This window comes from Lactuca serriola, chromosome 2, assembly GCF_051521515.1.
Source record: "Lactuca serriola cultivar US96UC23 chromosome 2, Lser_US96UC23_V15, whole genome shotgun sequence".
In the NCBI taxonomy this organism is placed as follows: Eukaryota; Viridiplantae; Streptophyta; class Magnoliopsida; order Asterales; family Asteraceae; genus Lactuca; species Lactuca serriola.
Genome location: NC_136409.1, coordinates 122,017,541 through 122,033,902, shown reverse-complemented (window position 1 = coordinate 122,033,902; position 16,362 = coordinate 122,017,541). Strand labels below are relative to the sequence as shown.

Genomic DNA, 16,362 nt, shown 5'->3' with positions numbered 1-16,362 from the left:
ACCATGATGTCTCTGAAATACAACATAAAAATATCAGAGACTCGATCGAGCATACTCGCACTCGATAACGCAACCCTACTCGTCCTCCAATATCCAAAGGATTCTTACTTGGACTGCTCGTTGATCCGGTGTCTTCAGTATTACAGGTCCTATACTACTGACCACACCGCATCAGCATTCACCCCAAATCCTCCTCCTTGGATTTCGGATCACAAGTACTCTACTCTCGCTATGCATTGGCTACCCTCCGATAGATCTCTCATCTGCTACCTACTTACTCTCAAGGCATCTCATAGCAACAGTAATCTCCTAGGCTAAGGCATCACAAATTAGGCCACTCTAGTCCTAATATGAGTACCTAGCCTACTCTGGCATGTATAACATAACATAGCATATTCTTATAACACAGAATGTAAGGGTATTTTGGGGATTCACCGTTCGGGTGCTCGCTGACCGTACACACTGCTCTGCTCTGCTCTTCTCTCTTTTTTTAAACCTCTTACTCTTTTAAAAACTTGTTTTATAAAAAATCTCTCAAATCCTCAGTTTGAGTTCAAATACGCCCGAAGGTGCATCCGAATCCCTCAAACCAAGGCTCTGATACCAACTTGTAACGATGAGATTTCCAAAACAAAATTTTCATTTTTCAACAACCATATTTTAAATATAAAACATCCTCAAAAAGTGTTTCACAATAGTTATTAATCAAACATGTCCCCAAGATCATAACTCAAATCTCCTCTCGGTGTGTACGGTTCATGTCGGCGCCTTCCCACGGTCCTCACTAGTACCTGAAACACATAACACAACAACTGTAAGCATAAATGCTTTGTGAGTTCCCCAAAATACCACATACAACACATACACCACTCGAGTCTACTGTACAACCCTCTGACCGATGTGTCTCAGCGGGACCCTCCAGTCCCGTAGCTCGTTGGACCCTCTGGTCCGGTCATAGCTTGTTGGGCCCTCCGAACCGGTCTGAATCGTTGGAGCCTCCGGTCCGGTCTATACAATTATATATCATACATACATCACATAGCGCATAATCTCATACATGGCACAGAATCTCATACATAGCACATAAGACCTTTCGGTCAACTCATAATACCACTCTAGGTAATGTATAGTGAGAAGACTCACCTCGTGTAACTCGGTCACTCGAAAATCTCGGTCTCCGTGAAATAGGATTTAGCCTCCGCCTAATCATACGAAAATAAACACTCGACATCAACACAATTCCCAAAGCAAGACCATTCCTTCTCTTAGCACTCTTAGGATGCTAAAAGACCATTTTACCCCTCTCAACTCCCAAATACTCTAAAGTTAACCAGCCCTAAAAGTCAACAAAAGTCAACGAACAACCCTTTGACCAAACTCGCCAAGTGCACAATTATGACTCAGCGAGTTCAGTCATGAACTCACGTCCTCAAAACCCCCAAATGACTCACTGAGTCACTTCCCCAACTCAGCGAGTTACCATCTGCGTGATTTATGGGGGAAACTCATCCTACTCGCCGAGTCTGTTCTTGAGCTCGGCGAGTTCAAGCCATGCTCAAACTCAAATGACCATCTGAGGTCAGATCTGCTCCTCTAATCCATAGATCTAACCTCCCCAAGCTCAATAAACACGTAAAGGTTCAAACTTGATACACATGCAACATCCAAATGACACTACTTGATGATTTGGTCCCAAATACAACACTCTAAGTTCATCTCTACCATAACCCAACATAAAGCAAGATGGATAACCTTCTATGGACCACTATGGGTCCAGATCTGAAGTCTAAACATGATAAGGGACCTTATTCTCAACAAATCAACACAATAAAGGGCATAGGAAACCCTAGATCCATGGATACCTTAACAAAACAGAAAGAGGGTCGATATGCTACCGCAAAGATGATGCCCTCTGCTTGAAATCCACGAATATGCAACTTCCTTGGCCTCCTCCAAGCTGGAATTAACTTCTTCTAGCAAAACAAACCCAGAAAGGTCCAATAATGGCTTCTTCTCTCTCACAAACGTTCAAGCACAATAAGGGTTTCTCTCAAGGGTCTGGTAGCCGCAAATGGTGGCTATAATCCCCTTTAAATAGGTCTCAAACCCCGGGGATTAGGGATTCATTAAACAGCATGGACTCGCCGAGTGCACCATTAAATCAGTCTGACCATCCGCGCTCCTACTACGCGAGTCTGAGCGCCTACTCGCCGAGTCTCTCTCCAAAAAGTCAATATTAAAGCATAAATAAGATACCTGGGAGTCCGGATGTTACAATTCTCCCCCACTAGAATCAGACTTCGTTCTCGAAGTCTAATTACGCAAATAACTCTGGATGCTGCTCACGCATCTTGCGCTCCGGTTCCCAAGTCAGCTCGGACCCCCTCCAATGTTGCCACTGGACCGGCACCAGGGGCACTTCCTTGTTCCTTAAAACCTTGACCTTCCGATCCATAATCGCAACTGGTCAGCCTCTCCGCGGAAGAGCTTTCACTGATGGCAAGGAAGAGCTGCCGTATTTGCTCTGTCGTCTGAAGCACTATCTCTGTACTACCCATCACACGTTGCCCTATCTCACCTCAGCAAATGGGGGTACGACACCTCCTTCCATACAACAGCTTAAAGGGTGGCATAACAATGCTTGAGTGATTGCTGTTGTAATAGGAAAACTCAGCCAAGGGAAAATACGTGTCCCAACTCCTGCCGAAATCCAGTACACATGCCCGAAGCATGTCCTCGAGCGTCTGAATCGTCCGCTCGCTCTGCCCGTCGGTCTGTGGGTAGTATGTGATACTTAAATGCAGCCTCGTACCCAATTCCTCATGAAATTTCTTTCAGAATCTAGAAGTGAAACGCACATCTCGATCTGAGACGATCGAGATCGGTACTCCATGCCGCGATATCACCTCCCTAATGTACAACTCTGCCAACCTCTCCGCGGAAGAGCTCTCACTGATGGCAAGGAAGTGAGCGCTCTTCGTCAACCTGTCCACAATTACCCAAATTGCATCGACACCCCTGGCAGTTCTCGGCAATTTGGTGATAAAATCCATGGTGATCTGTTCCCACTTCCACTCGAGAATCTCTAACGGCTGCAACTTACCATGTGGATGCTGGTGCTCGGCCTTAACCTTGCGACAGGTCAAGCACCTTTCTACGAACCATGCAACATCCCTCTTCATACAGGGCCACCAATACTCCTTCTTCAAGTCCAAATACATCTTAGTGGCCCAAGGGTGGATCGAGAACTTCGATCTATGCGCCTCCTCCATCAAGACGGTACGCGTTCCGCCCACAAACGGTACCCAAACCCAACCCTGAAAGCTCATAAGTCCTCGACTATCGGTAACAAACTCCGATACCTGCCCGTTCACTCGCTCCCTCTAGCGGTTTTCCGGTCTCACGGCCTCCGCCTGGGCCCCTCGAATGGTGTCCCATACCGGAGTCATCACTGTCAATCTCATTCATCAATATATATAATACATAGAGTAACATATTTATATAAAGGACCCCTAAACTATATAATTGTATAGATCTGTACTAAACATACAAATATACAATTAACATTGGATTTAATCTAACATATCAGAAGTTGCAAGATCATGTGCATCGGGAAGAATGCAAAGGAGAGTTTCTTTACACAACAAACACATTAATTCTTTTATTAAGTCAACAGAAGATTACATAAATTTGATACATATATAGGCACTAGTACCAAAACGATACAACCCTTCTAACCACTACATCTTTTCCTAAATACCTAACTTCCAAATTTAACTGCCATATTTGACAGTTAAGGTAACTAAATTAACCATCCATTTTAACTGCCTAACATTAATTCACACTAACTATAGTTTATAAAACAAGTCTACATTATAATTCTAACACCCTACCGGTAGGCTGCAGCAGCAACGTACAAAGTTGATTACAGGGCCATAACAATAAAAAGACACATGAATGCTACGCTTAATTTGTGTATTCTCCTTTGTTTGCAGGCCACGTCATTTAAAAACACACATAAATTGATACAGCCAAATTATGGATGGCAAGTCCCCTGTAGAAATAGATATAGGAGATAGAAGATACTAGCTAAATAAACAACTAAACAACTGATAATTGAGACAATTTTCTGCTATATTCTCCAATGCAAATTACAAGGTATTTAAAGAAAAGATTGCAACTAACTAGGAATTGAAGACGTGCAAAGTTACTGAAAGGAAATAGCTAGCATGGCATTCCTAAAAAAAGGGAAACGTGGCAACATGCATAATGGAAAAAGAAATCATGAGAATTAGTCTACTGTCCAGATCGTGTATCACTTCATGGGTTTGTATCATAAATGCTAAGTTTTGTGTGCGCATGTACATGTTCTCTTTTAACTCGTCTCTTTCATTGATTAACTACCCAAAACAATCAAATACAAGATTTTCAATTCGGGTATTATGAATTGGAAAAAGAAAAAGTTGATTAAAAACAGTAACTGAGAAATTACCCAAGTTGATCATAATATTATTATGATATCAGATCAAGAGATGATTGTAAGGGGTGTATAATATAAAACTATTATTATTATTAGTATGGGGCCATTAATGAAAATCAATTATAATAATAAAAAAAATTCTATATAAAATTTAGGTAAAAAAGCATGTAAACTGGGGTGTATGCATACCTATGATTAAATCATGTACTGTGTACCAAAAACTAGATAACCTATGTCGACTTCTCATTTATAATTAGTCGAACACTTGGTTAAATTAAAAACGCTATGTACATTTGTAAGTAAGTGTTATATATTCTTCTTCATTTCTAACGTTAAAAAGTCAATTACTTTGGTACCTACGCCTTCCAAACTCTCCGCTTCTCGTTCCCTATATAAGTAAGCTGTCAGGCGTTGCTTTCGTCAATTTATAAAAGAACAACAAAGTTCGAAAATGGCAGGAGTTCGTAAAGTCAAACTAGGTTCACAGGGTCTAGAGGTATCGGCTTAGGGTTTAGGTTGTATGGGAATGTCTTATTTATATGGAAATTAAAACCCAAACCTGAACCTGACATGATCAAGCTCATCCAGCACGCCATTAACGCCGGCATTACCTTTCTAGTCACCTCCGACATCTACGGCCCTCAAACCAACGAAGTTCTTATCAGCAAGGTAACATTCTTCTACTATTACAAGCTTCATAACTAAATATTACATTGATCAAATGTCGCTCCCAATTAGTTTTAAGATCGTAGAGCACATGGGTTTTTTCATGTTTTGATTCAGTCAACTTACGGTTTAAGTATCGTTTCTTGTGTAGACTGATTAGCAAACATTTTTTTTTGTAAAACAGGCTTTGACTGGAGAGGGGAGGGAAAAAGTGCAGCTGGGTACCAAATTCGGGTTCAAATACGAGAGCAGTAATCACATGGACGTCTCCGGAGACCCGGCCTATGTAAAGTATGCTTGTGAAGCTAGCTTGAAGAGATTAGGCGTCGATTGTATTGATCTATATTATCAGCACAGGATTGACAACCGTGTGCCTATTGAAATCACTGTTAATTTCCTCCTCTTTACATGTCGTTCTGTTGCAGTCCTGCTTAAATTCATTATCCATTTATATCGATCTCCTAAGATCTTTTATCTTTCTTGTTCCATGGGAGCACTAAAGGAGCTTGTGGAAGAAGGAAAGATCAAATATGTTGGATTATCGGAGGCGTCAACATCAACCATCAGAAGAGCTCATGCTGTGCACCCATTAACAGCTATACAACTCGAATGGTCCTTGTGGACAAGAGATGCAGAAGAAGAAATCATTCCTACATGCAGGTTGGCTGTCTTTTCTTTCCTGTTTTTCTTTTTCTAATTTTCTCAATAAACATGTATCAAAAAATCTGAAGTTCAATTCTTATGTATATATATCATACGTTATCAGAGAACTTGGGATCGGGATTGTTACATACAGTCCTCTAGGACGGGGTTTCTTCTCATCTGGTCCAAGGATTGTTGAGAAGTTGGAAGATGGCGACTTACGTAAGGTTTGTTGGTTAACTTTTCTCAATATATTTTCCATTCAGCTCACCTCCATTCCAATTTGTTAGAGTTAAGCTAGATACTTTGTAAATATTATCTAATTATAGTCAGTTAGTTGGTGTTTATAGTAAAAGTCGTTATCAGTGATGTAACCGTCCTAATGAATGGACGTGATGGTTAGGGACGTTAGGGACATATAAATATATAAACTCTGTGAATTAATAAAGCAGTTGACATTTACGTATGATAAATCATCTTCTTCTTGTTTATCCATAATTTCTTCCAACAAATTGGTATCAGAGCCAATCTTCATGGCATCAACTTCTGGGAACGGATTACAATCTCAACCGCAGTTACCAAAACTAAATGGAAAGAATTACTTTCACTGGAATATCCAAATGAAAGTGTTGTTTGAATCTCAGGATCTTTGGGATGTTGTTGAACACGGAATCGATGAACCCACAGAACCCACCATATTGACTGCGCTTGAGATATTAGAGTTGAATGATTTGAGGAAGAAAGATAGAAGGACCTTATTTCTAATATACCAAGCAGTCAATGAAAAAATATTTGAAAGAATTTCATCCTCTGACACTTCAAAGGAGGCCTGTGATATTTTGCACAAATCATACAGAGGAGAAGAAAAGGTTAAGATTGTTAGATTGCAGACGCTTCGTTGTGAGTTCGATGGATTAAGAATGAAAGAAACTTAATCCATAGAAGACTTTTACAATCGGGTAATAATCCTTATAAATCAAATGCGCGTAAATGGAGAAATCCTTGAAGATAGGAGGGTTGTTGAGAAAATCTTGCGAAGCCTCACAAAAAAATTCGAATACGTCGTTGTGGCTATAGAGGAGTCGAAAAAATTGGAGGATTTTTCATTAGAAAATCTTTTGGGTACGCTTCAATCCCATGAACTTACGATGAAGCAGTTTGAATCCCCTATACTGGAACACGCCTTTCAGGCTATAGATAATCAACCCGGAAACACCAACAAAGGCAAGAATCAAAGAAAACCACAAATACAGTGCCATTATTGCCATAAGTTCGGTCATGTCAAGAAAGCCTGCAGAAAAAGAATTGCAGATGAAGGAACGGAGTCTAGTTTCATTCACAACGAAGAAAGCAATGATGATGACACGATGTTCATGATGCTTAGTGTTCAAGATTCAGTGCAAGATACCTTGTGGTATCTAGATAGTGGTTACAGTAACCATATGATAGGGAATAAAGACCTGTTTGTTAGTCTAGAAGACTCAAAGAAAAGGGAAGTCCGAACTGGGGACGATAACAAGCTTAGTGTGGCAGGGAATGGAGTGATATCCATTAAGATTAGAGATAATGAAAAGAATATCTCTAATGTGTTCTACGTACCAGGTTTGAGACATAACCTATTGAGTGTGGGACAACTTATTATGAAAGGGTATGATTTACGGTTTAAAAATGGATTCTGTGAGATAAAAGACAGGAATAATAATTTGATCGGGAGAGTAAAGATGACTGTGAACAAGATGTTTCCTATCAAGTTTGATGGGGACAATCTTTTCTCTCTCTACACAAACACAAAAGATGTGTCACGTCTGTGGCATCACAGGTTTGGCCATGCAAACTTTGGTGCTCTCACATACAAGCATAAACACCAACTAGTACATGGGTTACCCTCTATCGTCGTTGCAAATGATGTATGTGAAGCATGTGCGTTGGGTAAACATTCAAAGAAGTCATTTCCTCAAGACAAGGCATGGAGGGCATCAAAGCCTCTCGAATTGGTCCACTCGGACATTTGGGGTCCTATGAAAACACTGTCAATCGGAGGAAGTAGGTATGTATTAACCTTCATAGATGATTTTAGCAGGAAAATATGGATTTACTTTCTTAAAGAAAAATCGGAGACCTACAATTACTTTGTGATCTTTAAAGCTTGGGTTGAAAATCAAAGTGAACACAAAATCAAATGTTTAAGGTCTGATCGTGGTGGGGAATACACTGCTTTTTGTCTTCAATCTTTCTTGAAAGAGAATGTCATACATCATCAACTAACTGCAAGTTACACACCCCAGCAAAACGGGGTTGCTGAAAGAAAAAACAGGACTCTTGGAGAGATGGCAAGGTGCATGTTACAGGGAAAGAGATTACCAGAGGAATTTTGGGCTGAAGCAATAGCATGTGCAGCATATCTGATCAACAGAACATCAACAAAAAGTGTAAACAACATGACACCACAGGAAGCTTGGAGTGGTCTTAAATCGGGTGTAGGACATTTAAAGGTTTTTGGGTGCATTGCCTATGCACATGTTCCTGACCAAAGAAGGAGAAAACTCGATCAGAAATCCGAAAAAACAGTGTTTGTGGGTTACAGCAAAAACACAAAAGCATACCAGCTCTATAATCCTGTAACAAAAAAGGTAATCATAAGCAAAGATGTTATTTTTGATGAAGCAAAAGCTTGGAATGAACCTTTAAGAAGTGAAGAGAACAGTGCACACATCCCGGTGAGCATTTGTTCAGGAAAAGAAAGCAATGAGGAGGGAAATGAGATGGATACACACACACACACCTGTTAATGACAACTCAGTACAATCCATCGATGAATCTTCAAGTTCATCTGAAGAACCACCTCGTGTTAGAAGGATCAAGAAAAAACGAAGCTTGGCAGACCTATATGAAAACACTCAAAGATTGGACTTTGAAGACATGGCTGACTATGCTCTTTTTGTTGATGCTGATCCTGTTACTTTTGAAGATGCAATTCAAGATAAGAAATGGAGAGATGCAATGGATGCAGAAATAAGGTCAATTCTGAAGAATGATACATGGGAACTAGTTGATCCACCCAAAGATCATAAATCTATTGGTGTCAAATGGGTATATAAAACCAAACTTAATGAAAGAGGAGAGGTTGAAAAATATAAGGCAAGTTTAGTCGCCAAGGGATACAAACAAAAGTTGGGAATTGATTACCAGGAGGTATTTGCTCCGGTAATCAGACTAGAAACAATTTGTTTGGTTCTTTCTTTAGCAGCACAAAATGAATGGGATGTGCATCAGATGGATGTGAAATCGGCCTTCCTAAATGGCACACTTGAAGAAAACGTGTACATTGATCAACCAACTGGATATGTGAAGAAGGGGGAAGAGTATAAAGTTTGTCACTTGAAAAAGGCCTTGTATGGTTTAAGGCAGGCACCTCGTGCCTGGTACAGTAGAATTGAAAAGTACTTCCTGGAAAATGGCTTCAAGAAATGCCCCTTCGAGCATACCCTCTTTGTCAAAGAGGCTACTAAAAAAATCTTAATTATTTGTTTGTATGTTGATGATTTGGTTTTTACAGGAAACTTAGAGGAAATGGTTCGTGAATTTAAGGAATCTATGAAAATAGAATTTGAAATGACTGACATGGGACTATTGCATTACTTCTTGGGAATAGAGGTAAAGTAGGAGCAAAAGATGATCTCAATTTCCCAACACAGGTATGCTAAGGAACTGCTTAAACGCTTCAACATGGTGGGTTCTTCACCTGTCTTTACACCAATGGAGTTTGGATCAAAATTCTCAAAAAATACATCCGAAGATGATGTGAATCCTAGTCTATATAGGAGTATGGTAGGCAGCCTTATGTATTTAACTGCAACAAGACCCGACATCATGTTTTCTGTAAGTGTTATTAGTTGCTTCATGGAGAATCCCAAGAAAAGTCATTGGGAAGCTGGTAAGCATATATTGCGTTACATAAATGGTACTCTCAATCACGGGCTTATCTATACTAGAACTGAGGATGCAAGTTTGAGAGGTTTTAGCGATAGTGATTGTCACACCCCGAAAACCGAAGGCGGAAACATTTCCGGGGCGGACTCCTCGTTGAGTATCAAATCCAATGCACATAGTAAGCAAAGTAGACAACCGTTACATTACATATATAATAGTTTACATTTGTTTCAAAAGTAAAGTTATACATGTGATACATAGTATATATAAACAAAATGAGACGAGTCTTCTACGCACTCCGTCTTTGCCAAAAGAGATCGTCGGGTACCTGTCTAATAGGGACCTGAGAATACAAGCAGTTTGAAAATCAGCATAAAGCTGGTGAGTTCATAAGCGGTTTTGTTTTGTGAAAAATGTAAGAGTTCCTTTGGTTTCCTGAAAAAGTGGTTATCCAAGAAAATCCCATATTTTCTTAAAAGTTGGTTACCAAATCCAAAATGTAATGAAAAAGATGTATTCTGAAAACATAATTATTCTTGTGAATTGTAAAGTTTAGTTATCCAACTTGTTACAATTTTCTGGTTACGTACTACTGTTACTCAGGAAAATCCTATATTTTCCTACATGTGTGTGTGTGTGAACTGTTACCAATTCTGATTATGTTTAATGTTATCCCCCAGGAAAATCCCATATTTTCCTGAACGTGTGTGTGTGCGAATTCTCCTGAAAGTCTGATTATCCTTAATTGTACATTAGTTTTATTACGTACATAAAACTAATAATTAACTGTGAAGTGTTCATAATCTTGATTGCGAGTTCCATAACCATACTTCAGACCAGATATGACTCGAGTCGTGGCCAGTATCCTTTTTATGACTTCGTCACCCATGAACCTTTCGGTTCGGCTGTAGCTAGCAGCTAGGTGCGGGATTGTCAGTCCCGTATAGATCTATACACTCAAGTCACGCTCCCTATCTAAGAGATTCTGGTTATAGGTGCGGTCCTCCACTCGCGTATCTCTGTGGAGTGTTCACCGTGGACGTGTCTCCAATCTTTAAGATTACTCTTTACTCTCGTGCCTAGGGAAGTAGTATCTATGACTAACTAAGTTCTAATGGTGCATGTCCTTTACACTCGATCCTAGGTGTTTTATTAAGTACATTACAAATGTTTTATGTTTTCTAATGGTGTCTATCCTTTACACTCGAGCCTAGGGTGTTTTATTACAGACATTACAAATGTTTTATGTTTTGTAATGGTGTCTATCCTTTACACTCGAGCCTAGGGTGTTTTATTACAGACATTGTGAATATAATACGCACATAGAGGGCGTATTAGTAGACGGGTGTATTAGATTACATGCATAATAGAGTACGGCTATTTGACCGTATTATATTATCCTATCTATTTTACACATACAATCATCTAATACGCCATATATACACATCTAATACACCAATAAACAACCGTACTTGATGTCTCACATCCCCTTTGCATTCCAGAGCCTTATTAAACTGACAATTCCACTCCAATTCCACTCCAGCCTTATTAAACAGTCAATTCCAGTCCATGGATGCTCTGGAACACATGGATCACCATTCCAATTGAAACAAACTTTTCAATTTCTGCAAAGCTACTATATGATTACCATGGATCAATCTCTACAAAATACAAACCTACTATATGATTCCATTCCAACCATAAGAAGTGGGACATCACTGATCATGTTTTCATTTTCAGAAATAGAAAAAAAAATTACAATGAACTAAGTTCATTAAACAGAAAAAAATTTGTGAATGTCACATCTCTAACCTCTCTTTCCCCTTTGTCACCTCTAACCTCTCTTTCCCCTTTATGGTTGATTCATTGTATGCCTACAAAAATTAACAAGAAAACTTAGGATTCAAAATCTCAAATAACTTTTAATGATGAAAACTCAAATTATAAGACCTTGGCCATTAACAACTTCATCTATAGCAATGCAAGGGTGAAAAATTCTCCAGAACATAAAAAATATGAGCAAATACAACATGAAATACAATTTGTGTACCTTACAAAAAGGCTTCACTTTATCACCAAAAGTTCTCATCCATGTTTTAACACGTTCCTCCAATTCCTCACTAGAAAATGGTTTTTTGTCCTTCAAAATGTTCTACAAACAAATTAAGATAAAAATTTGTTATTTAACAAAGGTGAGCCTTTATTACAATAAACAAAAATGAAAAAAAAAATATCTAACAATATACTTACTTTCGGAAATCCATGTTGTCGAAAAATTACAAACCCATGCATCCAGTTCATAACGTAGTAACCACACTCCCAATCGGACAATTGTTGATTACACTAAAACAATTATATATGTATGAGAGTTTTCTTTTCGAATATATATATATATATATATATATATATATATATATATATATATATATATATATATATATATATTAGTTAATAAGATTAATTAATCCAAGTCATTGGACACAAACGTGATTTGTTGGTTTTTGTTTTTTTAAACCTTGTAACAGCCCTAAAACAAAAATAAACAACAATGATTTGTTAAAATTTATAAAAAGATATATCATTTCGAATACTAAAATAATAAATTTCTTACTTATTCACATTTTCAACTATTGTGTAGTCTTTCAATGTCTTTGTCCCTCTGGCAGAATCCAAAATGTAGCTTTTATATTGATGAGGACAAATCACTATCAACATCCAATGTTTCCTAATAAAGATTAAACAAATTAAACATAAACAACTTTTAATTAAAAATATCATAACAGTAAAGACATTTAGAATATCATACCTTTCCCAATATGGTGCAACAAAAAATTGTTTTTCCTCATGAAAATTCATCATATCAACAAGATCATTGATGACATAATCTATTTCATCCCTATCATCGTATTCACATCTCGTAAATGTGATACATTGTGGGTTTATAAAACCACATTTGTTATCCATTCTTGATACAAGCATGAGTGAATGTAGCATTCTGAAAACACAATATATATTATAATGGTAAAATAATATGAAACATTAATACCGTAAATGTTAAAGTACTTACATTTGATACCAGAGAATACAACTAATATCAAGTTGTTCTTTTTTCAACATCTCCATAATGGCCACTGAGCTAATCACGGTTTCAACACTCGTAGCGTTGAAGATCCCGGGTTCAGACACAATAGGAAACGACTCCGGAATGTTGTGGCTCTTAAACAGTTTATTTGGCATCATGGGTTCTTGCATCGTTTTGTATAACTTTTCCTTTTGTACCTACATTAAGAAACCAAATGATTATCATGAAAATTGTATTGCTATGAAAATAATAACAATGAGAGAGAGAGAGAGAGAGAGAGAGAGAGAGACGTAGGTTTGTGCCATATACCCTATTTTCTGCTTCATCCCCCATCATCTCTTTAGATGCTTCCAGTTTCCTTCTTTTCTTTCTAGGAAGATTTTTCTGCCACCAAAAAATAGTAAAAAATATAGTATATTTCTGTGGGCTAACTGCTAAAATAGCATCCAACTTTCATATATTTTCATTGTAACTTTTTATCTTATTAAGGCATGTTAATATATAATATATTTCAAAGAAATCAAAAGAAGAAAATTATGCACCTCATACTCTTGCTTTTTCTTTGCTTTCTTCTTATGCTCTTTAGCTTCTTCAACATTCACGTTTTCTTTCTCTTTTCCCTGAAGTCCAAATTAAAAGATTATATTTTAATATATGTAGTTTTTTTTATGGGAAATTAACTATAAATGAAAACAATACCTTTCCAAAATTGTAAGTTAGAGTGACTACCTGGTCATGAAGAATAGGAGCAACTTGGGTCGACATTGATAATGGTTCAATGAGAGGTCTTTTATCTTTCTGCATAATTGAAATCGAGTTTAGTAAATAGTCAATGATGCATGTGATTAGATATTAAGGTAAGTTTATGCTCTTTTCAAAACAAATTCAATGTTTTATGTACTCTTGATTCATATATTAACTCAAATAATGTTTGTTAATATGTATACCTTGCTTCAAGATGTTTCGTTTTGGGTTTATCAACACTTCTTTTTCTGGTTTTTCTTTCTACCATACGGATCCTCCTGCTCTTGGTTGTTTGCACTAGTACCTCATCCATATGTGATGGTAAATTTCCAATGTATAACTTCAGACCTGTTGATAAGAAAATGAGCATAAAAATGATCATAGAAAATAATGAGGGTAAAGATATATTAAAGATTATGACTTAATCTAACTAATGAGAAGATGATGAAATAATAATCGATACCCCACAGCTAAAGGCACTTGAAGTGAAATTGAATCAGTCACATATGCAAAACTTGCTACACAATTATCTTTAGAACACACACACACATACATTTGAAACATGATACATTTAAAGATGCCACATGGGTTTAGAGCCAATTGGGTGTTATCTTACTTGAAGTTTGCTGTGATGATGAAGTATCAGAAACCTTAGCTAATGAGCGATATTGGACTTTATAATAACACGATCAACAACAGAAAATGGGAATTGAAGACCTTTGCCTCGTGGTGTCTCCATGAACATTGAATCACCATAATTAACCCTATCCTGAATCCATACAATACAGGTTACTACTATTATGTTTGAAACTAAATTACCAAATTACCTCTATAACATGGAGTTCCACAAAGAAAAATGGACAAACCTGATCTGATCTCTCTCTTCTTCTTTTAGATGAATGGTGAACTTGTGATTCTTCTTCCCTACGAAATGTTGATACTGCAGCTCTCACAGCTATAAGCATATATCTTGGTCAACATTTGATGAAAAATCTTGCTTTTCTAAATATTGGTTTCTATATAATTAAGCAATAAATGTGAACTTTAACAAAATTATAATGTGAAATCGAATACTTATAGAGGAGGATGTGTGATCATTGAGTGGTTTTGAAATATTCTTAATATGAAATCTGCACTCAATGGATGCCTGATTATAGGAACATTAGATGGGGCTAATGTTGAAATCATGAAGGAAGTTGGAGAGGACAATTTTTTCTTTTTGGAGCAACAGCAGATGAAGTTCAAAACAGAGTCGATGATACTTTCTAGGGTTATCAACCAGAAATATGAAGTAATATTTCGTACATAGAGAAGACATTGTCATAAACACAACATTAATCAACGAATAAATCAACTACACCCAAAGTCCGAGCGTACCTGTAAACAACGTGAAAGAAGGAGGCAGAAGTGGCTGTAGGCCGGAGTAGGAGACTTCGTCAGTCTCGTCGACTGGAGACCGGAGGCGGAGGCGTCGTCAACCGGAGGCGGAGGCGTCGTTGGCCAGAGGCGGAGGCGTCGTCGACCGAAGGCTAAGGTTTCGTATAAACAACTCTAAGTAATAGAGCGAAAATGGCGATGAATTTGTTTGGTCATATGCCGGAAGCGTCTCAAAGGGAGAAAGCATCTCAAAGAATGAATTCTGCTGCGGGGCTTAATCAAATGAACTTATTTAATTTTTTATTTCAAGTATTTTTACTCATAAAAATATCCTATTGAATTTAATTGCCTCATGGTATTTTCTTCCCTTGTACTCGACATGGAATAAAAGTTCATTAATTGTATTTAAAAATAATCTATAGAGTACACTGGAAAATATAAACTACAAAAGATTCATCCTTTTTACAATAATAATCTAAAATTTCTTATTCTAATTAAATTGGAAAAGTTATTTTGTTTATGACCTTTGGTTATAACAAGCTTTCATTATGTTTAATACAGAAAATAAAACAAAAAGTTTTAAAGAAAAATCATTTGAATGTAATCTGTTCATTCCATTTGACCATTTTTATGGTCCAAACTTTGCATGTAATCTATTGAAACTTGAACCTCATCTGGTTATTGGTTTTTGATGTTTGGTAATTTTTTAAAATAAACCGATAACAAACCTAAAATAATAAAAAATAAAAATAAAAAAAGTCACTTGTGTTACCCCACAATTCTTCTTACAAAAAATGATGAAAATACAAAAAATAAAAACAATAAAATACAGAAAATAGTCAAGTGGCTGAATCAATAAATTGAACAAGAACTGGTACAATTATTATTATTAAAAATTGAGGGGTAATATTGACCTTTTGGCACAGTTAGTCTACAAAACTGCAGCTTTCTGAAGGATGAGGGCAAAATGGGAATTTGATTATTGCATGAACTGCTTGCCCAAACCTTGGGTCATTCCTAAGCTCTGTCCAAGATCGCCCATTTGTGCTTTCATGGCCTATAAAGGGGCAAAATGGTCAAATTAAAAATATATTACCCCAAGGGTAAAATTGTACTTTTATATCATCATACAAACCTGTACACTTTTTTGATGCACATCTCTATATGCTTCTGTTATGTACCTCTCTTTTCTTTTCTATGACAAGAATGGAATCAGTCATTCCATTCCCCTATCAATTCCATTCCTTTGAGAATAATGGTTTTATATCATCATACAAACCTGTACACTTGATTCAGTAATTGTAGTTTTTCCACTTAATCTGTCTTTAAGGAGTGTCTTCACTTGTTTGAGTGCAAATTCTGTGATTGGTTTTGCTTCTCTAGCTCCTTGGTAGTCAATAGGAGGTTTTCCAGGGACAAATACTTTAATAGTTGAAAACAG

At 37.2% G+C, this 16,362-nt stretch overlaps 1 long non-coding RNA gene and 1 pseudogene across 1 annotated transcript; one reads left to right on the top strand and one right to left on the bottom strand.

The window, feature by feature from the left end:
- Nucleotides 1-2,496: 2,496 nt before the first annotated feature.
- On the top strand, nucleotides 2,497-6,723 carry LOC145089532 (IN2-2 protein-like; annotated as a pseudogene).
- Nucleotides 6,724-12,801: 6,078 nt separating this feature from the next.
- On the bottom strand, nucleotides 12,802-13,407 carry LOC145086709 (uncharacterized). The gene is made up of 3 exons (XR_013700577.1): nucleotides 13,343-13,407; nucleotides 13,091-13,184; nucleotides 12,802-12,997 (listed from the first exon to the last, which is right to left on the bottom strand). It is a non-coding gene; the product is annotated as an uncharacterized LOC145086709 (long non-coding RNA).
- Between the last annotated feature and the right edge of the window lie 2,955 nt (nucleotides 13,408-16,362).